Raw genomic sequence first — 27,671 nt, 5'->3', positions numbered from 1 at the left:
AGATGTGATCCTTGAGCTAGGATTTAAAGCGGGGCGTTTCCAGGTGAGGGAAGACTTGAGCCACCTGACCAGGGTGCTCTGTGTTTTGCAGCCCTGCAAGGGTATTGAGGAGGAGAAGCAGAGCCATATGCTGGGACAGAAGGGATCAGAGCGGCCGGTGGAATAGGAGAAAGTCGTAGAGGCAAGGGTGGGCGGAATTTCAGCAGGAGGAGGATACCCTCTATCATAAAGGAACTGGGGCCCAGGAAACCCTCCTGGGACTTGATTGGGTGGCTGTAGAGGACAGTTTTTCTGGGAAGGAGAGCCACTCTGGGATGGCCATGGAAGGCAGATGGTAAGCATTTAGGAGAGGGATAGGTGGGAAAATAGAGCCTGAGTTCTAGAACATTTTGGATGAATTTGGCCCTTGAAGGGAAGAAAGAACTAAGTGGAACTGGAAGGGGTAAAGTCACATTTGGGGTGCTGGTGTTTTTCTCCTTTGAGATGGAGCAGGCTTTATTTAAGCAGTAAGTCAGGGAGAGATTTTGGGGAGGGGCAGAGTAGAGGAGTAGCACTCATTGAGCACCTATTTTTTGCCAGGGCCTGCACATTCTTGTTTCATTTAATCCAACAACTCCTGAAGGCAAGTGTCCTGAGTCCTATGTTACTTGAGAGAAGGACAAGGAATCACAGTGGTAAGGGGCAGAGCTGGGACTGAGCTCAGACCTGTCAGACTCCAGAGCCCATGCCCATTCCTCAGTGCTGAGGAGAGAAGAGAAACCAGGTTTATCAAGGAGAAAGTATGTGTTCTCCTTAGAAGCTGCTCAAGAAGGAATATGGCGGAAAGGGGACAGTGAAAAGGAGCCTGGGTTCTTGTTGAGGGAGGGTCCGGAGGTGAGCCTCACAGGTGGTGGGAAAGTGTTTGGGGATGGGGAGTGGGGGTGACACCTTGGCCATGCCCTAGAAGCAGGGGGACAGTATCAACCGCTGTAAGCGGGGGCTTTCTTAGTGATGGCGCCTTCTCTCCTAGGATTCCACAGCTCAGGAGCTGGAGTGGAAGGGGCTGTGGTATTGGGAAGTGTGGAGAGACTGGTCAGGCAGGGCAGAATCTCAGAAGGTGGTTAGTGTCCTGGTAAGGCCCATGTTGGGTTGGGGGTAAGGGGGTGTGTGAACGAAGGGTGGATGGAAAGGGTAGGGGAGCTGTGGAAAAGAACTGTTGACTTTGCTCCATCAATTATTATTCACCAATCTTCATTTCTAGTTTTGACAATTTAATTTGACCTCAGGGTTTGTTGTTGTTGTTATTATTATTTACAGTTGTTTTCGTTTAGTTTAGTTTAAATTTTTATCGTGGTAACATATATGCAACATAAAATTTCCCATTTTAGCTACTTTCAAGTATGCAGTTCAGTGCTGTTAATTATCTTCACGATGCTGTGCTACCATCACCACCATCCATGACCAAAACTTTTTCATCAGCTCAGAAACTCTGTACCCATTAACTCCCCATTCTCCACCCCACCCCAGAACCTGATAACCTGCATTCTAATTGCTGACTCTGAATTTGCATATTTGAATTACATCATGTATGTGAGATCATATAATGCTTATCCTTTTGTCTGGCTTATTTCACTCAGCATAATGTCTTCAAGCTTCACCCATGTTGTCACATGCATCAGGACTTCATTCCTTTTTTTATTTTTAATGCAATTTTATTGAGATACATTCACACACCAAATAATCCATCCAAAGTATACAATCAATATTCATTCCTTTTTAATGCTGAATAATCTTCCATCATATGTATATACCACATTTTGTTTATCCCTTCATTGATTGATGGGCACTTGGGTGGCTTCCATCTTTTGGCAATTGGGAGTAATGCTGCTGTGAACATCAGTGTGAAATATCTGTTCAAGTCCCTGTTTTCAGTTCTTTTGGATGTATACCTAGAAGCAGGATAGTAGATAACTCTGTAGAAATTTAAAGTTTTGAGTAACAAAATCACATGTTTCAAAAATTAAAAATCATAAAAATTAGGCGGTAAAAAACCATTTTTCCCACTCCCGTTCTCCATCTACCCAGTTCCCACCTTCCCCATAAACTGCCATCACTGTTAGTTTCATCTTGTGTACCCTCCAGATTTACAAGAAGTCTTTTCAAGCAAATATTTCTTCCATTTTTACAAAAGTAACATTCTTTTCATACTCCTTTGCCTCTTGGTTCTTTTTATTTTTTTATTCAACAGTATTTCTTGGACATGTTTCCATCTCAGTACATAGAGAGTTCACTGTTCTTTCTTATAGCTGCACGACATTCCTTTTTTTAAATTACCAACAATGCAGCAAAGAATGACCTTGGACATATGTCATTTCACACGTTTACAGATGTGTTTGTAGGATGCATTCCCAGAAGGGGAATCAATGGGACAAAAGGTGTATGCTTTATAACTTTGATATTGCCAAACTGACTTCCCTAGAGATTGTCCCAAGTTATGTGCCCACAAATAATTTATGGGAGAGCCCAGGTTTTAATTTTTATCTGGTTTCCTCAATGACTGCACTTGGCTTTCCTACATATGACACCACAGCAGGTCTTGTGGTTGCACCCCAGCTGCAAGCCCCACCCCCCAACTCACCCCCATTACAGAGTTGCCCCATTATGGCTTGAGGGGTTCGACCCTCGACCAGACATCTTTTGCCCCTCCAGATCACCCCTCTTCCATTCTCTACCTGCTCTCTGCCCCAGGGACATGACTCCCAACCCCAAGGAACTGTGGGCTGTCTCTCAAACATCACTCGTAAGTTACACCTCTATGCCGTGGCTTTTCTCGTTCCCACCTCCTGCCTTGCCTTCCCTTCCTGCTCTGTCTGGAAAATTCCAACTCATCATCCTTTAAGACTCAGCTGAAATGTTGCCTCTGTGGTGGTGTCCCTGATCCTCTCTGGCAGAGCCCGTCCTCCCTCCCTCTCTGGGTGCCCTCCCACGGCCTTCCATTAGAGCGCATTAGTATGGGCTGGTGGGGTAGCTGTTTGTTTATATGACTCTGTAGCTCCCAATGCCCAGCCCGGGCCTGGCCCACATCTCAAACTCATCTGTGACTGAAATTAAACTTGCCTGAGAGGCAGGATGGCATGGAAAGGCCACAGACGTGGGAGTCCAGATTGAATTTGACTCCATTCTTTGTCCTCTTCCCACAGAGCTAGCGTCATCTCCCTCCTGCCTGGCTCCCTGAGCTCTGGCCACACCAACCTGCTCCTTTCCTGCTCCCAGCCCTTGCACGTGCTGATCCACCTGCCTAGAATGCTGTTCCCTGCACTGTCTCATCCTTCAGTGCTCATCGTAAAGGTCCCCTCCCAAGAGGCCCTCCTGGGCTACTAAATCTAAAGGCTGAGTTCTGTTACTCCCTGGTGGTTCCCTTTGTTGACCTAATTATCCTAATTATGTTGATCCATTGGTTTACTCATTTGCTGCTTGTCTCCCTGCTAGACCTTGAATTCCTCTTGACAACAGAGGCCTTGGCTCAATCACTGCTCAGGGCCTGTATATGCTCCTGTCATATACAGGCCCTGCAGATATCTTTATCGACTGAATGGGAAATGCTCAAGTGAACAGGTCCAAATCCCAGCTCCACCGCTTGCTAGGTTGGATTAGTCCTTGGATTAGTTACTTACCTCTTTAAAGATCTCCACACCTGAAAATCAGGCCTTTTGGAGTTGGGGTATGTATTGGAGATTGTGTAAAATGCCTGATACGTGAAATGCTTCATAAATGGTAGCTGTTACTTAAGTTTTTCTCTCCATCGTCTGACAAATGCACACTTTCAGCCAGGCTTAAAGGCTTTTCTGTCCACCTTTCAAAAGAATTTTTTTTATTTAGGGGTAACAAATGTGTAGAAAAGTACACATATCTTAAGTGTACAACATGACCAATTTATACACACACACACACCCCCATGTGACCAGATGAAGAAGTAGAACATTCTAACACCCAGTTAACTTTCCATCTTCATCTTTCCCCAATACCCTTCCCCAACCTGGGATACCTCCTTTTTTTTTTTTTTTTCCTCTCCTCTGTATGAACTGAGATCATCGTGTGCCCATTCAAACCATTTCTGGCTCATTCCTTCCCACCATTCCTTTTCTGAGTACTTTCCTAATAACTCTTGATCTCTCTCTGACCTCACCTACCACCAAACCAGAGATCTCCAAGGTAGGGGACACATGCCCAGCAGGGTGCAAGATGATCCATCAGAGTGTGGTTTTCCTTGGCTTGGACTTGGTGACACCCCCATCCTCAGACCAGTTGCTGTGACTGATTGCCCAGGCTTGGGCCAGCTCTGCAATCCTGGAGCCAGGGGTAGGGGAGGGGCTGAGGGAGGTGGTGGCAGCCACTCTGAATGCTATGTGGGCAAAGGGTGATCCCTAAAGGAAAATTGAGGGGCTGTTGCCCAAAGAAGAGGGGAGAGAAGGAAAGTGGGCAAAAGTAGCAGCTGCCAAGAGGCAGCATAGTTAAGTATAGTAAAACCAGACAGCCCGGGTTCAAATTTCAGGTCCTCCACTTACTTGCTGTGTTCCTTCAGCAAGTGGCTTAACCTCTCTGAGCTTCAGTTTCCTCATGTACAAATGGAGATAATAATGGTTACCTACTTCATCGCGCTGTTATGAGGTTTAAATGTGTTAATAATATATGTAAAGTGTGTAGTGTCTGGTATGAAGCATAGGGCTCTATAAATATGTCAGCTATTATTCTAGAGAGGGAGAGGAGGACTTGTTACATGTAGGACGATGGAGGCTAATTGAAGAGACAGAATCTTATGATGGTAAATGCATTCATTCCTTCTCTGAATATTGACTGAGCCCTCCTCCATGCCAGGCTGTGTTCTAAGCCTGCTCATGTCCTCTGAGAAGTGTTTGGTGGAGGTGGATAAACTAGATACACACCCCACAATGAGCTGTCAACACCCACACACAGGTAATTTGACCTGTTGCCACCCTTTCCTGTGGAAATCTGCCTGCCAGAGACCGTTCCTTCTTGTCTACTCCTAGGTCTCAAACTCAGCCCTGGAGTGGAGAGAGCATTGCTTCTCCAAGTGTAACCTCAGATCAGACTCTTCTGCAGCCCTGGGCTCTTCTCCACCCCAGACCTCCTGATTCAGAATCTGCATTTTAACAAGATGCCTGGGTGATCCGTTGTGCACATCACTGCTTGCAAAGTGCCTGGTCCAAGAGGCGGCTAGTTTTTCCTGGAGTCCTTTGAATTTGGATCATTGAGGAAGGTGAGCCCAATTAGGGATAGGTGGTTACCCCAGCCTTCTTCCTTCCCTTACCCCCATTATTCCCAACCCCTGAGGCCAGTGGCTGTGCCTTCTGCTATTGGGGATGCTGTGCCCCGCCTGCAGCCCAACTCAACGTGCTCCTTCCCCACCCTCACAGCACCTTTCTCTGAAGTCTCGCAGAGATCTAGAGATCAGCAGCCCAGGCTGGAGCCCCTCCTTCATCCCTAGGTGATGCCCACGTCTAGGTCTCTAGGTCCCACTGAGGGCGAGACTCCAGGATGCCGTACTACTCCAGGTGAGTTCGTTCTTTCTTCCGGAGGAGGTTAATAGATATTGGACAATCAAATTAATTTTGGGAAATGGAGCGCCGAACGAAGTCAAGGACTTTTTTTTTTTTTTTCTTTAATCTCATGTGTTAGAGCAGAGCTGGCGAAGTGGAGGCTCAATTGCTGAATCTTGTCCCTGGGCATGTTTTTTGTTCGGCCGATACAGTATTTTTTGTTTGTTTGTTGTTACATAAAACCCATGACTCCTCTGTTTTTCTTACCCCTCCTTTCTCCCTCCCCGCACTGTGCCCCATGTCCAAGCCATCGGAGAATCAACCTTCATTGGCTCAACCTTCAGAACACAGCTAGCATCCAACCATGTCCCACCATCTCCACCAACTCTTCTGGTCCGAGCCACTGTGACCACTTCTTGCCTGGACTTTTTGATACTTCATTACTGGTTTCCCTGCTTCCACTCTTGCTTTCCTATAGTCTGAGCTCAACACAGCAGCCACACATAGGTAGCTTAACTTAAAAAGCCAAGCCCCGTGGCCCCCATATTGCTCAGAGGAGAAACCAAAGTTCTTCCAATGGTCTACAAAGCCCTCCCGACCCTCTGACCTCATCTCCTACCTCTCACTCCCCACTAGGCCCACTCCAACCACACTGGCCTCCTTGCTACTCCAAGCACTGACTCTTCTCTCTGCCTGGATTGCCTTCCCCCAGGTATCTCCATGGCTCCCTCCTTCAAGTCTTTGCCCAAATATCACCTTCTCAGTGAGTCCTACCCTGACTGCCCTGTTTTATATTGCAACCTGCCCCCCCTCGCAGTTCCTCTTACCCAGCTTTATTTTTTTCCAAAGCACATATCCTCAAATTACATATTTTACTTATTTATTATAATTATTGCTTTTTTTTTTTAAATCTGTCTCCTCTGTCTAGAATGTAAGTTCCTCCAGGGCAGGGACCTCTGTCTGTTATGTTTAATGATGTGTCCAAGCACCTAGGATAGTACCCTGAAATAGTAAGTGCTCAATAAATATTTGTAGAATGAATAAATAAATACAAGTCTGGTTTATGGCTTAAAAGAAGAAAACCCTAAGAACCACCAGCATTGGGCTGCAGCCCTCTTTGGTAACCATTATGGTGGTTGAGTGGTGGCTGCCCCCTTTTAGATGGGATGTGAATCACCAATGGGCCACAGTCCCCCACCCCAGGCCCACTTTTACTCATTCACTTCACCTGCCTGGTACCTGTAGGTACTTGAGTTTGCAATCCCTGTTACCAGGTGCATTGAGACCTCTGAAGAGAAGAACAGGGTGGAGCCTCCCAACCTTCCATGCCGTAGAAGCCCTTGTTCAAATGACCTTTATCATCCTGCAGGCAGCTAGAGAAAAGATGTGCTCAGTTGCTTGCTGAACTGACAGGGCTGAGGGGAATCAACACAAGGGGTGGGAGGCCCTGGAGTCACTTTCTCCATGATAGGGGATGGGAGCTCCCTAGGGGAAGCTAGGGGGAGCTAGGGAAAAGTCTGATCTCCCCCACAGGCTTTCCAATTCGGGGTGGTGGGAAGGACTGATCTAGGAGTCAGATGAAGCTCTGATTCTGTGCTGGGTGACCTGGCTTGAGTCACTAAACTTTCTGAGTCTCTAGTCCCTCATCTGAAAAATGGAGGAGCCATCCTTAGGTCAGCTGTGAGGTTTGAACAGGGCACGGGTTTCTTGAGCTTCTTAGCTGTAAAGTACTTAGCAAATACCAGCTGGGGGCGTATAAAGGAAGGAATGGCCTGGAAATTAGCCAGGTGTGGCTCTGCAGTTCTGCTTCACCTGATGAGGACGATGATGATGATGATGATGTTAAGAGATGGCGCCTATAATTTTTATTACTTCAGGCTAGGCCCTATTCTAAGTGCTTTACGACTTAAATTCAGTAAATCTTTGCAACTCTGAAGAGGTGGGTACTATCAAGTTTTCATTATAGATGAGGATACTGAGGACCTGAGAGGTTTAAGTGACTTCTCCAAGTCACAGATCAGGAAGTGGCAGAGTCCAAATTTGAACCTAGGTAGGCTAGCTACAGATACTGAAGTCTCAACCCTCTAGCTCTGTGCTAAATGCTCTCCACACTTTATCTTATTTAATCCTATGAGGTAGGAGTTATTGTTATTATTCCTACTGGAAAAGAAAATTCCCCTTCCCTGTTCCCTCTATCTTCCATGCCTTTCAGTCTTTCCCCAGCATTTATTTTCATGTAGCTCCACATGTTCCTGTCATTAGCTCCTGACCTTGCTTAGTTTTTCCTTGTAGTGCACATATTCCTCCTTGAATTTATTATTTACACATTTTTCCCTCCCATCTCTGGAAGGCAGGGATTTTGATTATTGTTTATTCCCCAATACCTAAAACAATATGGTACATAATAGGCTGTCAATATTTAAATGGACAATGTAGCAGTGTTAAGTAGCTTTGTATAAGTGTATTTGCATAAGTAAGATTTTTTTTTAACTTAATGTCTTGGAGGGGTTTTGTTTTGATCAGTACATAGATTTAGCTCATTTTTTAAAAATAGATGGGTGATATTCCATACTGTGGGTGTGGCATCATTTAACCCGTTTCCTATTTAACCCACATTTTTCTATTGTTTCTCTAATCCAAACAATATGGCCATAAACATCATCTCACATGCCATTTTATGCGTGTGGGTACATAATTCTCTAGAATTAGCGCCCATAAGTGGAAATGCCGGCAGCACGGGCATACGCATTTAAAATGTTAACAGATAATCCCAAATTGCACTCCCAATATCCACTCCTGCCAGCGCGTATGAAGGTACGTGACAGGTGTGCATATACTTTGCACCAAACTGCACGTTGTCAGTCGTTTAACTTTTTGTCAATCTGATGGGACTTGCTGGGGGGATGGGTTTGAACCTCCAATTTACAGGTGAGGAAACTGAGGCTCAGAAAGGTTTAGAAATTTTCCCACACAACCAGTTACGGGGCGGAGCCATGTTTCGGCATCAGATGTATACGACTGTTTAGGGAACGTGTATAGCTGAACGCTGTCCTTTGTGGGCTGCGTCCTCGAGTACTTGTGGTCATCTGTGGGCCTCGAGATGCTGGCAGGTCCGCAAGTCTCGGCTGGGCTGCTTTCCTTCCCCACCCAGGCCTTACGGGCCCCACCAGCAGCCAAACCCCAGGCGTCCTCCCTCAACCGTTCCGAAATGGCGGCGGAGGCGGAGAGCGCAGGGCCACGCCCCTCCCCTAGAAGGCGGGGCTTGAATTCAGGCCAGAGCGATCGATGCCCGATTCAAAGCTCGAAGTCGGCCGCCAGGCGGGCTTGCGCGAAGCAGAGCCTGTGGCCCCGCAGGTCGCGAGGAGGAGCACCGAACAGGAGGCTTGCTTGCTCCGGCAGTCCGAGAGTCTCCTCATCTCGGGCGCTAGGGCCGCCATCTTAGATGGCGGGAGTAAGACGAGAACGAGCTTGAGGCGGGAAGGCGTCTCTACCGCTCTCCTCGGGTCCCACAGCGGGCCAGTTGGCCGGGCTTTGGGGCGTGTGCCCTGAGGCGCGGAGCGTGAGTGGGACGATGCGGGGTCTGCCCGGGGCCCCGTCCCCCGGGCTGGGGACGCGCCGAATGTGAGCGCCTCCCGCTCCCTCACCCACCGCGGGGAGGAGGAGCGGAGGAGACGCTGCCGCCGGACCACGGGACACCGAGGCGGCCCGGCTCCCTCAGGTAGGCGGTTGGGCCGGGTCCTGGAACCGGGGAGCGAGGCCGGGTTTCTCGGCTTCCTGGCCTGGGCGGCGCTGACGGAGCGGGCCCGCAGCTGCCCGTGGAGGGCCGGGGCCAGGCCCCTGTCACCCCGGGTGGCGCTGGGCGGGCGGGGGGCCCGGGGCCCGGTGTCATGGCCGGCGAGCCGAGTTCCCACATCCACACTCAGATTTCCTTGTGTGTCGGGGAAACGTGCCAGTGCCACCGCTGTGCCCAGTTCACATTCCTTATATTTTGGCCATGGGAAAATCCACCCAGAGCTTCGCCGCATCGTTGTCACTCAGACGGGCTTATTCCTTTTTCTCTCTGGCCGCGGAGTGGGGGACCCGTGCTTTCATCTTCTCTTAGGTGCCTTCACAAGTGACACCCTTTTAGGGAAGACTAGAGGAATCGGGGAAGAGAGAAGGAAATGGGTCAGTGCCTCAGCACAAAGACTTAAGGGCCTCGCCTTGGTTTCAGGACTCTGTGGGTTATTAATGAAAGGTTTGGGTTGCTTAGACTAGGCTTGGCCCCGGGATGCTTTGGAATGGAGAACCAGGGCTGTCTTTTGTGTAAACCGAGAGCCGCCAGGACGGTTCTGTTCTGCAGCTGCAGGGACTCTGCAGAGCAAGTCGATGCCCAGGGAGAGGAGTTTGGACGTCGTGTGAGGCTAGGCGGCTGTGTTCATTCATTGTTCTTTTTCTAGGGCTCTGGGTGTGCCCTCTGGTATTCGTTCTTTGGTGGGAAGGATAGGATCTCGTTTGTCTTCTTGAGATGCGACTGGGTTCAAGGGGGTCACGCAGTCTAAGTAGAGAAAGAATTCCGTGCGCATTTAGTTGGCATTGCTGCTTTCCTGACCCTCTGTTGGCTGAGTGGAGGGAGTCGACTCTTCGTTGTCCTCCCGAGACGTGAAAACAAAGCGCTGTCGGTTAAGGTTTGGCTTTCCGAGTGCTGTTGGAACTTAAAACACCTAGTTTTGCCTGGGGGAGTTGAGGAAGCTTGTACATCTGAGGGGACGTTTGCCCTCTAGTTTTGAGGGACTGATGGGCATAGAAGCTGCAGGAGTTGGGATGAGTTTGGGGAGGAGCAAATAGTCTGCAGGGAGGAAATTGGTGAGAGTTGAGGCTCCAAAAGAAAAGTTGCTAGATTGGGAAGGGTCTTTCTTTGTTGAAGGTAGTGATGATTTAATTGATTTCATTTGGATTCGTCTAAACAGGTGTAGCTTTTTCTTTATTATGGAAAACTCGTTTCTCTCCCCTCTCTTCATGATTTTGAAGTTAATAGTAATTGAAAGTATTTGCTTTGTTAAACCCAGTGAAGAACATTTTTTGATAAATGTTTTAGGTAAAATGTCTTGCATTTATACAGTGCTGAATGGACTGAGCTCATATTCCTAGAGAGTTTTGCAAAACATTTTTCTCAAGTTATGCTTGTTTACAAAAATGTTGACTTTTTAAATGTAGTACACTGCTAATTTTCAGTTTTAAGTGGCTGTTTTACAATATAAACCATGTTACCAGTCATATAGAAATGGGCAGATTATATATAACATCGAAAAAAAGTGTAGAATGCAAATGACTAGTTTTAGCTTAATAAATGTGTTTTATATTGTAAAATGTTTCTCTGGATAGATTCTCCTGGTTCCAATTCTGTTATAAAATCTGAAGCTTTATGAACATAAATTTCCTAAAATAGCTGTATTATTGTGATTAACGCTTAAGCTCAAGTTGTTATTAAGATATTAACAGACTTCAGCTGACAGTTTCCTAAATCTTTGTTAAAGGTTTGTGATTATATGTCACTGAAGAACATTGAATATTTTGGCTTGCTTTCACTCTTATCATTTCAAGGGCTAAGTTGTTTAAAATGCAACAGAAACATTTGACCCAGTTGAATATTGGATACTTGAGAGTATAAACCTGTTACTGTTTCTATTCTGAAAGTGTATCTATTAGGTATGTGGTGTTTGTGATTATAAATTGTAGTCTTAAATTCTCTTTAATAGTTGAAAAAAACTCTCTTCAAAGTAGAATGCTTGAATGAAATATTTGAATGTATTTTATGGGATTTAGTTCAACAGAAAGAAAACTTAAGTGAAACGCTCATTAAGCCTGTCATTTATGACAAAAAGTATCTAAAAGATGAAATAAAGAATGGTTATAAGCAGTTATCTTAGGTTAGTTGTCTTTTTCTTACTCCCTTGTTATGGTCTCTTTGAAATGTTCTTTTATTGTATGTTTGTTTTCTTTTTAACTTTTTTTTTCATACAGTTGATTTAAAAAAGAAGGGAAAGTTAAAAAAAAAAAAAAAGAAAAAAAGAAAAAAAAAAATAGTGTTCCCATATGCTCCCCCACCCACAATGTTGACACTTGGCATTGGTGTATTACCTTTGTTACAACTGATGAAAGAATATTAAAATATTACTGTTAAAAAAAAAAAAAAAAAAAAAGAATGGTTACACATCAAGTACCTTAGAGTTGCTGTGAATCTAGTTGCTTTTAGTTTAAAACATGCTATTTGTGAAATCCAAAGTAGGTGGTTTGCTCTGAAGATTAAAAAACAGCTTCATACTTCTTATGCGTTAAATTTGACTTTCTAGAAGCTTATTTATGAAATGAGAAATACAATTAATAACTTCAATTTACTGTTTCAGGTAGCCAATTAATAGTGGATGTATGATTCTCCATTTTAATGTCACACAAAATGTTGTTAGTGACCTGTTTCCTAAAAATAGAAAAATGTTACTGAAGGAGTACTTTTGTTTGCGTGTTAGAGACATAATAGACCATACATAATAATCCTGTTCTTGGGAGGAGCTTGTTTGCCAAACAGCATGCCTTAATGTTGAGTTGCAGAAGAGAATTTTAAATATTGCATTTGAAAAGCAGTGCACTAATGTGACAGTGGGGTGGGGGGTGGTGTACTGAGCTTTGACTTGAAAATCTTGTTGTTGTTTTTTTTAAATACAGTTTTATTGAGATATATTCACATACCATACAACCATCCATGGTGCACAATCAACTGCTCTCAGCGCTGCCATACATCTGTGCACTCACCACCCCAATCCATCCCTGAACATCTTTCTTATGCCAGAAAGAATCAGAATCAGAATTAAAAAAAAAAAGTAAAAAAAAGTAAAAAAAAAACGCCCAGATCATCTCCCCATCCCACCCTATTTTTCATTTAGTTTTTGTCCCCACTTCTCCACCCTTCCATCCATACACTGGACAAAGGGAGTGTGATCCACAAGGTCTTCACAGAAAACTTTGTTGTTTTAAAGTTGTGTATATCATGGAAGTCATTTCTTCAAAACATAACTGTAGTTGGAAAATTGCTCAGCTTGACTAAATTAATTGGAAAATCAAGGGAACATTGGGTTCATTTAGGATTTAAGTCTTAATGCCTCCCAACCCCCTCCCCCTGTGGATGGGTAAGAATTTCTAATTGCTCATCTGACTGGGTTAAAAATGTAGTACTAGATATGTGTGTCACAATTCAGTTGGTACCTCTTGTATACTACCTTGCCTGTAATCCCCATGATAGCAACAACAAAGTGTTTTATTCTTGCCTTCAAGTTGTGAATAAAAATTCCTTAAATATATATTAGAGTTTTCATCTTTAATTTTACAATGTTTGAGTCATTCTGTTCCCCCTTTCTTCCAGAATTACCTTTGTATTTCTCAGTAATTTTAGTAGTTAACTTCAGATCTGTTTGCCTTCCTTCTAAAATTACTTCTAGGATCTCAGCGTCACCAAGGAAAATGTCAAGTGGATGTTGTTTCTTTGTTATTGGTTTTGGCCTAGGTTATCTGAAGTCTCTTTGGCAAATCACTCTCAGTTTATTAATTGACAGCACATTCCAGTCATTGTACATAGTATTTCTTGAGGAACACTTGACACATAGTTTTATTTTTAGACCTAATTCTAAGGGATCTTGCTGGGTGAAGATTAACAATCCTAAAACTAGCTGTGATTAGAGTTTGTTTACATTTTTGGTTAACCAATGGAAAGCAGCAGACAATGACAACCTATGCTTAGGGAAACTCAATGTGTCAGATTGCTTCTGAGGACCCTTGAGAGCTGTATGGTATCCTCCTTTATGTACCTGTTGGATTTAACTCAGTTTCATTCAGTAGCAAGAATAATTGCTTCTTTACTGTTTTAGTCAAGATGTTTTCTCTTGATTTTCCTCCAACTTGCTATGGAAAGTAAAAGCAGTTTGATTTTTTTTTGAAGCTCCATAATACTAGCTGTCACATTTGGTAAAGTAGTTCCCTTTTTTCTTCCCCCTAGATTTCTGATGGAATGTCTTAATGAGTTTTCATTATTAATCTGGCATTTGGGAGGCACCTGTTTAAAGCTCAGGTAGCTTTTAACATTTGTCCTTTACCAGGATTTGGGATAGATGAAATCCTGGTTTTTCCCTGGGAGAACATGACTCTTGCCCTCCATGACACATCTCATTAGGAAGCTCAGGGTTTCTGGGCGAGGCATTTTTCTGGATCCAAAGAGCTCATTAATAAAGGAACTCCCACTTGCATTTAATGTTTTTCATTAAATATCACATATATGAGGCATTTATGACATGGAAGATGTTGAACACAAAATTATGTATCTGGAATGATTTTAGTTATATTAAAGAGACAAACAATACAATAGAATATTATTCAGCCATAAAAAGAAAATTGTGTATATGAGATGTGCTACAACATGGATGAACCTTGAAGACATGCTAAGTAAAAGAAGCCAGTAACAAAAGACTACATATTATATGATTCCATTTATATAAAATGTCCTGAATTGGCAAATGCATAGAGACATAAAATAGATTACTGGTTGCCAGGGGTTGGGGATAGAGTGAGGTTACGTGGGTAATGACTGTGACTAGGGTTTGTTTTTTGGGGGATGAAGAAAATGTTCTAAAATTGGTTGTGGAGATGGATGCACAACTTTGCAAATATACTAAAAACCACTGAATTGTACACTTTAAATGGATGAATTGTATGGTATGTGAAGTATATCTGAATAAAGCTGTTGGAAAAAAAGCCCCGAAGTTACACATAATAGACTGGAAGAAAATACATGCACTTGTAAACAAGGGTTGTGAAGCGGAAGAAATAAGGATAATTTCCCTTTTTAGAATTTCCTTATACTTTCCAAATTCCCTGAATATATTGCTTTTATAATATAAAAACATTTCATTAAGTTAGTATAAGCAAGTTAATTCTTTTCATAGTGTGGACCCTTACATCACTTCATACCTTCAGTCACTTGTCAGATTGCATTGACAACTGCATTTTTTTAGTTGGTTTCAGCTACTTTCTACTGCCTGCAGATTAGTTCAGGTTCTTTGCCTGGACTGAACCTCTGAACTGAACTCCTTTTTCTTACAGTACAGGCTTTTAAAAGTTAAATTTTATTTATTTTTTGAATAGGTAATACATTCATACTCCACCAAATTCAAGGGATAGAAGAGGTACAGAGTAATTTTACCTTTTTCTTTGTTCCTCAGCTACTGAGTTTTGTTTCACAGAAGGAAATGTGTTCTTATGTATCCTATTCTGTGATAATACAAGAATATTCAAATGTGCAGACCTTACTTCCTTGTTCACATTTGCCAAGGGTCTTGGTTGCCTACCAGACTAAGTATGCTTTACTAATGTGTCTCCTTCAGAAAATGTTTATTGGAATTCAGTAGTCATTTTTTTTTAGCACCTAATAGGTAGGCTCAGGCTGTTTTGTTTGGTGCAGGGTGAATAAGGCAAATTCTTGCCCTCAAAGGACTTTAATGGGTAGAGGCCCACACAATTTCCCCACTTTTATCTTTTCCTCTTTTTATTATTTATTTATTTTTAATATAACCCGATTATTATAGGCTAGAGTTGTTTCAAATTGTGGAGCTTCCACTAATCTTTCAATTCTTTCAGACTCCTGATGGCAGACTTTACTATGACTGCAGAGGTGGTGTTGTAGACAGGAACCAAAGTGCAGCTTCCCACAGTGTCTTCATGTAGATTTTGCCTCAGAAGGAACAAGTGTACTTAGTGTGCTGACTGATTTCAGTTTCCTTAACCATTTTCCTGAGGGAGGTATCATAATGGGTCTCATATTTACCAGCAATTTCAACTTTCTTGGTGCGCTTAGCCATGTTCTATCTGTTCCTCTTTTAGGAGTCATTTCAAGCCCCATCTTCTAAAAATCATTTCCTGATCTTTTTCTCTTCCTTCCCACCCATTACTGTTATGTTTCCTTCTCCAGCTCCTCTTTAAAAGCCTGTGCATTTTTCTTATGGCCTTATGCATTTGTGAACATCCAATTACATTATAAATGCAAACGATACTCAGTGTTCTTAATTTCACATTTATCATTGTGAAAAAAAAATTCCGTTTAATGGAGGCAGAGGGTCCAACCCTGTGTGCTTTAGTGAAAGTATTGAATCTAAATTCCTACACTTCTACTAGGTTTTATAAGGCCTTCTATTTACCCTTAAATGGTTTGTATATTCCTTTGGTACTATGCACTGTAGAATTCATAATGCATTTATCGTGACACATATTAAGGTATTTGCCTCTCTCCTCTTCTAGAGGACTGTATTTTAATCACCTTGATTACCCAACTTAGCACCTTGGCTGGCCCTTGATTGCAACCATTTTGTTAAATGTAAGGTAGGTGCTACTTAATGTTTGTTCATTTTTTTGTATAGTCTTATGTATCTGGCTAGACTTAAGCTCCTTAAAGGTGGGGCATTGTCTTACTCTTGGTTATATAGCTACGGTTCTTAAAACCTTATCTTCCTTACACCACAAACATTAATTGAATGAGTGGATTCAGAAGTTAATTGAATCTGTGAATTTAGTTCCTTCTTATTGCCCACCACACATGCAAAAAAACAAAAGTGCTCACAGTAAAGAAAATATACTTACTGAACTCCTGCTTAGACCATCATTTGGAGTTACCTTGCTTACACTTCCCTCTCTGTTGGGCATTATCTGCAGAGTGCTTTGGGTTCTCACTTCTGGCTGCTTGAGATGTTTGCCTGCTTTACCAGCTTGCTGACTCATTGGCCCAGGGTGCTTTTGCCATGCTGGCTATTTCCTTCTGCCTTTAAGGTTTTAGACATGGAAGAGAATTTTTACCAGAATGAGGGGTTAAATGATACTCTTCTGCCTTCCTTGGCCTTAGCTTGGACTGTAATTAGTGTGTGTTGTGAGGGTGGAGATCATGACCTTTATGACTGGTATTAGCTAGCTGTCTGACAATTCAGAATATGCCCTAGGCTTTTTTACTTATTGTTGATTAGATCTCAAGGGCAATACTAGAAGCTTAAAAGTTGGCTATATTTGGGTCTGATGGACTTGTTCTCTGTTATAAATTTATTTATATATAGCATTCTTTTTTATATATATAGTATTCTTCAAAGAAATAATTTAGTTACACAATCAATGACTCATCTATTTTGAAAAGAATAACATTTTTTTTGGATGAGCAGTTGTAGTTACCTTCTATATATCCTCATATTCTTTTTTTAAGTGATCCTATATTTGATGTAAATTTTACTTTTTTACAAGAATACTCTACCACTCTGTTATAAAAATATGTTGTCATCAAATTACTCTCCCACTGTTTTTTCTTTCTTGGTTTATATCTGGATATGGGATGAGCTGGATGGTAGGCTATCCTCATATCCTTTTAATCTAAAATGTATTCAACTCACCAGTGAAAGATGATTTCAGTTAATCCTAGTTGGTAAAAAATATTAAGAGAAAAATGCAGAATACTTAAATATGTACAGTAAGATCCCATTTTTATGAAGAAAATTATTTACATGTATATATCCATGCAAAGAAAAGACTGGATATATATGCCCACAAATATTGGTGAGGGTCAGCTATAGGTTATTTTAGGGTTTTTTTTTGGGGGGGGGGAGTATGTTTCCATATATTTTCATTTTTCCCCTCTCAATGAACATGTCTTCTGTAATCAGTGTATTTAAAACATTTTTAAAAAATTGGTAGATAAGGAAATAAAAATTATTGCAAAAAACTTGTGTATGCATATGTATATGAGCATATGATGTCTGTGTGCAATTATCAAGATGGAGAAAAACACAGTTATTTGGGCTAGGGTAGAAGAGGAAAAGGAGAGGTAAGGCAAGGAAGATGAAATAAGACCCCTAATTTATATATACATTTTTCCTAAGAACAAGGATATTCATTATATTAACCACCTTAAGTGCAGTTACCAAGTTCAAGAAATTTAACATTGATATAAAGTTGACAGTCTATATTCCAGTTTTTCGTATGTCTATATATAAATTTTAAGTGTTGTAGAAAAAAATAAAGCAGGTAAAGGGTTTATAGAGTACCAAGGGTGAGGGAGGGGTTGCTATTTGTAATGGGTGTGTTTGTAAAGACATTAAATATAAATAAAGATTAAAACACAAAAGGAAAGCAAAGTTGTATGATAAGCAAGAAAGTCTGTACCCTTCATGATCAGGCCTATTTCTTTCCAGTGTTTTCTTCCTCTGCTCTCATTCCCTCGATATACTTTGGCTTTTGTTTTATCTCTGTATCCATCTGTTGAAAGGCTACTCCTTCAAGCTCAGATACTACAATAAAATCATCCTTTATTGTCCACCCTTTCCTTAATTTAAATTAGAAGTGACCTTTCCATGCTCTGAATTCTTACAGTAGTTTTTTTAAGGAGTTACCAACCAACCAACCAACAAACAAAAAAAAGTAACCACATTTTGTTGTATATTTGCTTGTCTTCCTGAAAGTTCTTAGCACAATGCCCAGCACATAGCAACTGTTTGGTAAATGATGGTGTTTTTCCTTTTATTTCAAAAGCTTCTGAAAGGCAGGGCATGTCTTTCTGAACTTTATATTCTTCAAGACAGCTAGCAGTTGAATGTGGATGCTTAGAAATTGTTGAATGAATGGTGCTCCTTACTCTTTCCTCTCAATTCTATGCCAGATTGCAATACATAAGAGGCATGCTGGTTCTTTAGATTATATGTTAGTGTTTTTATATGTCAGTGTTTTTATGTAATAGATTGTGATTCGGCATGCCTGAAAAGGGGTTAGGATAAATATTGTAATTATATCTGTTCTCCATTAGTGTTTAATTCAGCAGATATATGAGCACTGAATTTTGTGTGTAATGTACTGGATGAGGGAGCACCAAGATGTATATAGTTCTTTTCCTGAAAGCATTAATAATTTGATGTATAATTATATATGTTACATTTTCTTGTATTTTTTCCCCCATGACAAAGTAGCTAAGTATAATTTAGATCTTCAGTGAATTAATGCTCTAAGTTAAGGGGGAAATGTTTATGTATATCCTTGCTTTAAGAAAGTTATTCTTGAAAAATTGATTAAAAATAATTTCTGAGATACCATCAATTTTAAAGGTGCATTATTGCAATTCTTATGTGTGCTTAAAGCAAGTAAGGCACCTTTGGAGACACCACTAAAGACAAAATCTTTCTATATGAAAACCATCAATTCCAGAAAAGTGTAGAAGAGATTGCCGAATCGTGTGATTACTTCTTGTAGTCAAGAAGTAAACATGGAGACCTTCTATCTTTAGGAAAAATTCCAGTGTCTTCCTAAAGAGGCTATGCCAGTATGCAGAATGGTGGATCCACTTACGTTTTGTGTCTTTGTTTTTGAGGAAAGCTGATGTTATTTTTTTTTTTTAACTGCTTGTTGCCTGTGCAAGATTTGCTATTAAAATTCATGCCTTTCATGTGGAACAGAAATCAGTGGTACAAGGTTAAGTCAGTGTTAAATAAATTTAGCAGGATGAGATATCTGAGAGATTTTTGTTCCCCCTCCTTCCCTTTTTACATAGAACAATTGCCGCCTGTGTGACCAGACAATGACTGATTTGGGGATGAAAAGAAAAATGGGTTTAAAAAAAAAATGTTCAGACAAAGTGATTTAAAATGAAAATAATGGAAAACTCACTAGTGAGAGTTAGAAATTCAACTATGTTTTTGCTCTGCCAAAGGGGGAAAGAAGTTGTTATTTTTTATTTATTTTTATTTTTAATTTTTTTAAAATTCATTTTATTGAGATATATTCACATACCATGCAGTCATACAAAACAAAGCGTACATTCGATTGTTCACGGTACTATTACATAGTTGTGCATTCATCACCAAAATCAATCCCTGACACCTTCATTACCACACACACAAAAATAACAAGAATAATAATTAGAGTGAAAAAGAGCAATTAAAGTAAAAAAGAACACTGGGTGCCTTTGTTTGTTTGTTTTTTTCCTTCCCCCATTTTTCTACTCATCCATCCATAAACTAGACAAAGGGGAGTGTGGTCCATACGGCTTTCCCAATCACATTGTCACCCCTCATAAGCGACATTTTTATACAATCATGGAAGAAGTGTTTTTAAATACTGCAGGCCATTTTAGCTACCATTCCTCACACTGAGCATATATTTTTGTGACAGGTTTTTTTTAAATGCAATTTTGTTGAGATATAGTCACATAGCATAGAAACCATACCAAGAAAGTATACAATAAACAGTATGCAATACAGTGCAATAGAAAGTATACAATCACTGGCTCCAAGTTATCATCACATAGTTGTGCATAAATCCCCATGATAATTTTAGAATATTTTCATTACTTCAGAAAAGAAACAAAAATGAAAAAGAAAACCTTAATCCTCCCACATTCCTTATCCCCCCCTTCCCCCTCCCATTATTAACCCATAGTATTGGTGTGGTACATTTGTTACTGTTCATGAAAGAGTATTAAAATATTACTGTTGACTATAGTCCGTAGTGTGAAATAGGTACATTTTTCCCCCATATACCCCTCTATTATTAACTCCTTGTCATAGTGTTGTACATTTGCTCTAGTTCATGAAAGAACTTTTTTATATTTGTACAGTTAATCACAGGCATTGTTCACCACAAGATTCACTGTGTTATGCATTCCCATGTTTTAACCTCCACCTTTCCTTCTGGTGACATACATGACTTTAAACTTCCCCCCTTTCCACCACACTCCTACCCATTCTGCACTGTTAATTATTCCTTGTGAGAGGTTTTGATTGCAGGTGAAGAAAGTAAATCTATTCATCAGTCTTTCTCAGTTCCCACAGGCCTTATAGTGTGAGCATCTCACGGTTAAGTATGATTGTTTTGTTTAGATACACATTTAAAAAAAAGTGATTCCTAATGATAAAAATTGCTTACCTTTAAAATTGACTGAATACTACCTTCCAGTTTCTCTTACCTTAACTCATGTAATTGTCCTAACAACTTGGTTATTTAGATATATTATGATCCTTATTTTAAAGAGGAAGAAGCTGAGGGAGAGATGGAGTGAATACCCTAAATACAGACCATCTATTTAATGGGGGACTAAAGGTTTTTTAGGGTAATGTTTACTCCATTTTATCTTTACCTTAGAACTTAATCCTCAGGTATGATGCAAATTTTGTGTGTGTGTGTTTTTGTTAGGTTTCTGGGAATGACCTATAGTAGTTCCATTTCCTTCTTGTAGACCATATATGACTAATGTTGCCTGCATTGTCTCTTCAACTAAATTATGAAATTATTGAGGGCAGAAATTCTTAATTTTTACCTCTCCAAGTATCCCTTGCCTTCTATTTTCATAGAGCTCTCAGAGATATCCCTTTTAAAGAATTGTCTTCCCTAAACTTTTGTTGACCTGAGTAGAAACACTTATTTCCACTCCTCTTTCTTTCTTTTTTTTGGGAAGATGGTGTGAAGGATAAGTTCCTGTGTCAATTTCGCTAGGTTATAGTGTCTAGTTTGGTCAAACAAGCACTGGCCTGATTGTTACTGTGAGGGTATTTTGTGGATTTAATTCATCAGTCAGTTAGTTGTGTTTGTGGCTGATTACATCTACAGTCAACAAAGGAGATTGCCTTCAGCAATGAGAGACATCTCATCCAGTCAATTGAAGGCCCAAAAGGGAGAAGTGATGATTTCAGCAGTCAAAAAGAATTTCTCTCTCTACTTCAGCCAGCCATCTTCTTCTGGGGAATTAATCGAAACTTTCTTCGGAGTTCCCAAGTTGCAGCCTCCCCTATTTCCATACAGAACTTGCTAATCATTCCATGGTCATGTGAGCCAATTCCTTTAATAAATTTCATAGTATTTTCATATATGTATCCTGTTGATTTGGTTTCTGTGGGAGAACCCTGACCAGTGCAGATGGTAATGAAACATTTTGATATATTGCTGTTTTATATGAAAACCTTTCTTCAGATCTTAAATCCTTAATTACGGGGTCTAGTTTAAAATTATACTTTTGGAAATAGTCTTTCCAAAATGTGTTTCCCTTCACCACCGGTCAATATTTCCTAAAATTCTAGGAAACTTCCTATCCCTATCACCTATGTATGTATAAAAAGTACCCAGTTTATGTGTATGAAAATAGGAAATGCTATCTTTTTTTTGTTATTAAATGTGAAATTGAAAACCCTGCAGCAGCATATCTATAATGTTACTTCCAAGAATATGTTATTAGCATTGACTATGTGTCTGTTAGACTTTTTACATTCTTTATCTGATACTGTTTATTACACTGATATAGAAATAAATGATTAATTAAAGGATTGCATATAGCATAATAATTTAATATGACCTGTTTGAGCATCTTGTAAGACTGACTAAATGAAAAATGCCTAGTCACTCTATTTAACTTGTCCCTGGTCAGTTTACCTGACACTGAATGTTCTCAATATTAATTATTTGCTATATCTAAAATAATCAAAAAATGCAAATTTAATGTTTGACTGTAGGTTATATTACCTTGTATACATGGAAAAATTGCTTTTTAAATCAGTTTTGTAAATATAAATAAAAACTGAATTAGCTCATTAAAGTCCTTTATAATTCTGCCATTCCTCCAAGAAAGAACATTATACTACATATGCAAATTTATTCTTTATTCTTTGTTTCTTATCCCAGTAAGTGAATGAATATGTTTATTAGGGTGCAGCATAATATTAAAATGTGAATAAATAAAATACTCTGATCAATTATTACATAAAAGAGTAGTAAATTGCAGTGATCACCTTTGTATTATCATTCTTGTTCTTTATCATCTATAAAATGGGAAATAAAAATATCTCACTGTATTGTTGCTTCCATAGATTTAAAAAATTAAATGCTTTGATAACAGTAATACATTAAATGCATGTATGCTGTTATTCAGTATTTCCTTTTACAAACTGTTGTTTGGAAAGATAAATTTTTTTTTTAATCTTCATTTTATTGAGATATATTCACATACCACGCAGTCAGTCATACAAAACAAATCGTACATTCGATTGTTCACAGTACCATTACATAGTTGTACATTCATCACCTAAATCAATCCCTGACATCTTCATTAGCACACACACAAAAATAACAAGAATAATAATTAAAGTGAAAAAGAGCAATTGAAGTAAAAAAGAATACTGGGTACCTTTGTCTGTTTGTTTCCTTCCCCTATTTTTCTACTCATCCATCCATAAACTAGACAAAGTGGAGTGTGGTCCGTATGGCTTTCCCAATCCCATTGTCACCCCTCATAAGCTACATTTTTATACAATTGTCTTCAAGATTCATGGGTTCTGGGTTGTAGTTTGATAGTTTCAGGTATTACCACCAGCTACCCCAATTCTTTAGAACCTAAAAAGGGTTGTCTAAAGTGTGCATAAGAGTGCCCACCAGAGTGACCTCTCGGCTCCTTTTGGACTCTCTCTGCCACTGAAGCTTATTACATTTCCTTTCACATCCACCTTTTGGTCAAGAAGATGTTCTCCATCCCACGATGCCAGGTCTACATTCCTCCCTGGGAGTCATATTCTACGTTGCCAGGGAGATTCACTCCCTTAGGTGTCTGATCCCACGTAGGGGGGAGGGCAGTGATTTCACCTTTCAAGTTGGCTTAGCTAGAGAGATAGGGCCACATCTGAGCAACAAAGAGGCATTCGGGAGGAGGCTCTTAGGCACAATTATAGGAGAGGCTAGGCCTTTGCAGCAGCCGTCTTCCCAAGGGTAAAACCCATGGTAGAGAGCTCAACCCATCAAACCACCAGTCCCCTATGTCTGTGGTCATGTTAGCAACCATCGAGGTGGGGTAGGCCAATACCCCTGCATTCTCCACAGGCTCCTCAAGGGGGCACTACATATTTTTTCCCTTGTTTTTTTTTTTTAACTTTTTTTTCTTTTTTAAATCAACTATATGGGGAAAAAAAAAAACAAAACAAAACATACAATAAAAGAACATTTCAAAGAGACCATTACAAGGGAGTAAGAAAAAGACAACTAACCTAAGATAACTGCTTTACTTCCAACCTGTTCCTACTTTACCCCAAGAAAGTTACCTAATATAGCAACATTTCTGTGAACTTGCTCCTACTATATCCATCAGAAATTAACAGACCATAGTCATTCCTGGGCATCCCCAGAACGTTAAATAGCTTATCTGTTCTTCTTGGATTATTGTTCCCCCTTCCTTAATTGCTTAATTTTTTACAGAAAGTCTTTGTGATACAAGGCTTATGGTACTTCTTGGAATCATTTCGTAATAAATTTGTTTAAGTTCCAATTTATAGTTCTTATTATAAAATGTAATTGTAAAGCAACCTGAGTTATGTTCTTATATAATCTTAAAATAAATATACCTGCCTTTGAATAAAAAAAAAAAAAAGTCCCCAGTTTATGCAGGTTATTTTTGGTGAGGCTGGGGCTTATACTGAAAGCATTTTAACCTAAAACTTGGGGCAATTGGGATACCAGCCTGATATTTTATCTTAAATATTTGCTATGTAATGGATGGGCTTCTCTCTTTGGAAAGTTTTTCTGTGCTAATTTTGTCAATTCTTATTAGAGTGTTTAAGATGCCTGGAATTTTATATGATAGGTAATACTCTGATGAGTCTTTAGTGGAAAGATTTCTAAACTGATAGTAAAGGTTCCTTATATCATTAAGTAATCAAAACCAAGAAGACACAAGTCTGTTGAATAGTGTTGTGATCAGAATGTCTATTGGAGTCTTTAAATATATATAATTTAGTTTATTCTTAGTTTAAGCCATTACTACTACTTCTCATTCTTTATATTCCCAATCTATTCTGTAATCTTATGATTTATTAGAAAGATGCTTTTAGTGTTAGATATTTATGTTAGAATATTTTAGTGTTAGAATATTTGGAGGTGACCTAACTAATAAAATATAAACTGAAATATACGTCAAAATTGTGTGGTATATAGAGTTAATAGAACTACTTTTGCCTGTATTTTTACTTAATGAACAGTGAAACAGGTATTTTACATTTCTCTTAAGTATTAAGTAAGTCCAAGTTGTGCGTGGCCTTTGGTTTGTTTTCTCTTAGTGTTTGATAATAAATGTCTTAATCTCTGGGGAGATGAGATTTTTTGAGGAAGTGATAAATTCATTCAGAGAGTGAGAGAGAGAGAGAGTGATTTTCCAAAAAGTTGCATTGGTTAATTGGAGGTGATTTAGGGATCTGTTGATGTCATATAGACTAATGGGTAAAGCATTTAGAATTGCCCCATGCAGGTTCTGCAAAGGATCTTTGGGAGTCTGGAGACAATTTGCAAAGAATTGTACATGAATAAGATGGTATGGTCAGTGTGATTTCCCCCAAGTAATTGGAGTGTTAAAGAGCTTTCAGAGTTGATCTGCGCTTTGGAATCGGAGACTTGATTTTTGGAACACGGTAACATAATGGGTAAGAGCTTGGACTTCAAACTCAGAAAAACCCAGGCGGGCTGTTGAAATTCTAGTTGGGTGATTTTGGACAAATAATATCTTTGAGCCTCATTTGGGATATTTAGATGAGATGATGTAGAAAACCACAACACAATGCCAGGTACAAACATAATTTTTTTGTTGTTTACTCGTGTTAATAATACTCCAAAATAAATAAGATGCACTATTCCTGTTAGTGCGTTCAGGTAGTTAAAACATCACAAACACAGAATCAGAGTTCTGGAAGAAACCTTAACTAGTGACTTTGTAATTAAACACATTGAATTCATGTGATAATCTCTGCCCTCTGAAACCTACTAAAAATGATAATAAAGGAATAAAATAAACCCACAAGGACAAAGAATAGGACAGGAGAGGTCAGCAGAGAAGAGGTAAATGATTTTGGAAGCTAGAAAGTAGGTAGATGAATGGTAACAGACCAAAGAAAGTTGAAATCTGAGCCTCTGAGGGTATGGGTGGAGTGAGAGCCTTGGCTAGACAATAATATGCCACAAAACCCTAGAAGGGTTCAGTCATTGGAGACACTGGGAAAGGTGTGGAGTGGGGCTGAAAGTTGGAGTATTGGTTGAAAGCCTGAATAGGAGCATTTAGACCTTCAAATCCTTTTTCCTTTTCCAGCATAAAGTAGGGAAGAGAGGCTCCAGGCATGGATAAGTGTGGGGTGAAAGATTTTACCAAAAAGAAGGCTTAAGTGGAAGTCTCTCTGCTTAGTTATCGAAAGGTGGTAACCTGCCTTGTATCTCCCCAGGCAGAAGTTTGGAGGATTCCTGTCTGGGGAAAACTGACTCAAGAAAAAAAACATTTCATCTCTGTCTTTCTCTCACTATCACACTCTATGGGTTTGGGGGGTGGGGAGGGGGCTCCCCATAAGAAAGACATATGGCTTCCTTATTCCTATCTTACTACTGTATGCTAGTGATGCCATTACCTGTTGACAAGACTGCTTATGCATGTGGACCTTCTAAACAGCTTTTTAATTTTTTTGCTCTTAAATTTGAATGGCCAGCCAAGGACCACCAGACATTTTGAGATCGTAATAAACAGAAAAGAAGAAATTGGAGGAAACAATGCAGGAACTAGAAGAAGACTTAAAACAAACCAAAAAAACCCCAAACACTATAAATATCTCAGAGATAAGAGATTCATGGATGCAATAAGAAACAGTACAGTTTAAAAAAGGATAAGAAAGAGGTTTTATTCTAAAATTAAGAATATGCCAAATAGAGGGGAAAGGAATGCAAGTAAATCTTTAATTTAGGTGTCAGTAAGTTAAAGGCTATTTAAAAATACAGACATCTAAGTATATCTAGTCATTCATGTCAGATGTAGACTTTTCAAGCTCTTGCTACCTTTTCCTCCTCTTCCCTCTGATTTCAAATGAAGGAGAAACTAGGGCAGCCAGATAATATTACAACAGAATTTTAACTCTTGGGCAGTGCTTGGGTTATTTTGATGTATAAGAATTCTTTTGTATTGACTAATATTCAGAATTAGTGAGTCATGGTTTGTAGTTCAGCAGTCTTCTGATTACATGGAAATTTTCTTTTATCTAACAGTATATATTACCAACTCAAAATTTTGAGGATGAAGGTAAAAAAGAATGGCTTAAAAGAAATTTGTAGACACATCATATTTCTATGTATATCAAATCCTATCCATTTGGTACAGATTATAATAGCTGGATGAATAAAAGATTATATTCTGTATCATTTAAAGGGTTAAGAGAAAAGAACAGATTAGAAGGATTAAGAATGTAACTGCTGTAAGTAATGAATCTAATCTAAATCCTTTATTATTTAGAAATGAAGTAAAAATCTCATAAACATGAAAATGAAATTTAAATTGCTTTTGGTATATAAGACATGGTATGGATGTATTTTCCTTTTCTCCATGTGCAGGTCTGTTTCATTACTTATAGACAATATTTATTTCAAAATATAATAGTAATTTATAATTATTTTTTTCAAGTTCAAATTTTCTTATTTAAATCAGTATACAGTAATAGAGTTGTAATTTAAAGTCTGAGGATCTGAATTATTTGTTTTGCTTCTTTAAATTGTCAAAAAATCTTTTGAACTTCACTTTTTCCTCATTTAAAAAAGAGGTGGGAATGTTTGCTTTAGCCTGTTTAATTCTGATAGTCCTGTGAAATAATAGAAAGGAGAACTGAATAAACTAAAGTTTTGGAAATTTGTAAGTTATCTTGACTGAAGTAAACCTTCTGGAATCAATCTTTGGATTTTTCTTTCCCTACCACACTGAATGCATTGCTGCATTCTCGGAAACTAGGTTTCAGGTAGTTTATTTAAGACTTGCTTAAAGCCTCATTTAATGCCAAATCATTGGCTACTTTAGATATTTTGCCCCACCATTTCAGTATTTTTAAGTAAAATATAGTATTTGAAGAAAAACTTGAAAATGAGGTTTTTCTGAATGGTTGTAATTACTAATTTGCTGAAGCATTTTTTTAATGCAATTTTATTGAGATATATTCACATAACGTACAATCCTTCAAAGTGTACAATCAGTTGTGCACAGTTATCATCATATAGTTGTGCATTCATCACCACAGTCAATCTTTGAACATTTTCATTACTCCAAAAGAT

General features: G+C 39.5%; 1 protein-coding gene and 1 pseudogene across 2 annotated transcripts in view; one reads left to right on the top strand and one right to left on the bottom strand.

The window, feature by feature from the left end:
- The first annotated feature begins 8,931 nt into the window (after positions 1–8,931).
- The window catches only part of RAF1 (Raf-1 proto-oncogene, serine/threonine kinase), an 86,474-nt gene continuing 67,734 nt past the window's right edge, over positions 8,932–27,671 (top strand). The window contains exon 1 of one of the 2 annotated variants that reach the window (XM_037802325.1): positions 8,932–9,255. The gene's annotated coding sequence lies outside the window, so the exon portion shown is untranslated. The remainder of the gene's footprint in view (positions 9,256–27,671) is intronic. The other variant, XM_037802324.1, reaches the window with a different exon arrangement.
- LOC119508676 lies at positions 15,177–15,418 on the bottom strand (annotated as a pseudogene).

This window comes from Choloepus didactylus, chromosome 1, assembly GCF_015220235.1.
Source record: "Choloepus didactylus isolate mChoDid1 chromosome 1, mChoDid1.pri, whole genome shotgun sequence".
NCBI classification, from domain to species: Eukaryota; Metazoa; Chordata; class Mammalia; order Pilosa; family Megalonychidae; genus Choloepus; species Choloepus didactylus.
Note: the sequence above shows the minus strand (reverse complement) of the source record. Positions and strands in the feature narration are given on the sequence as shown.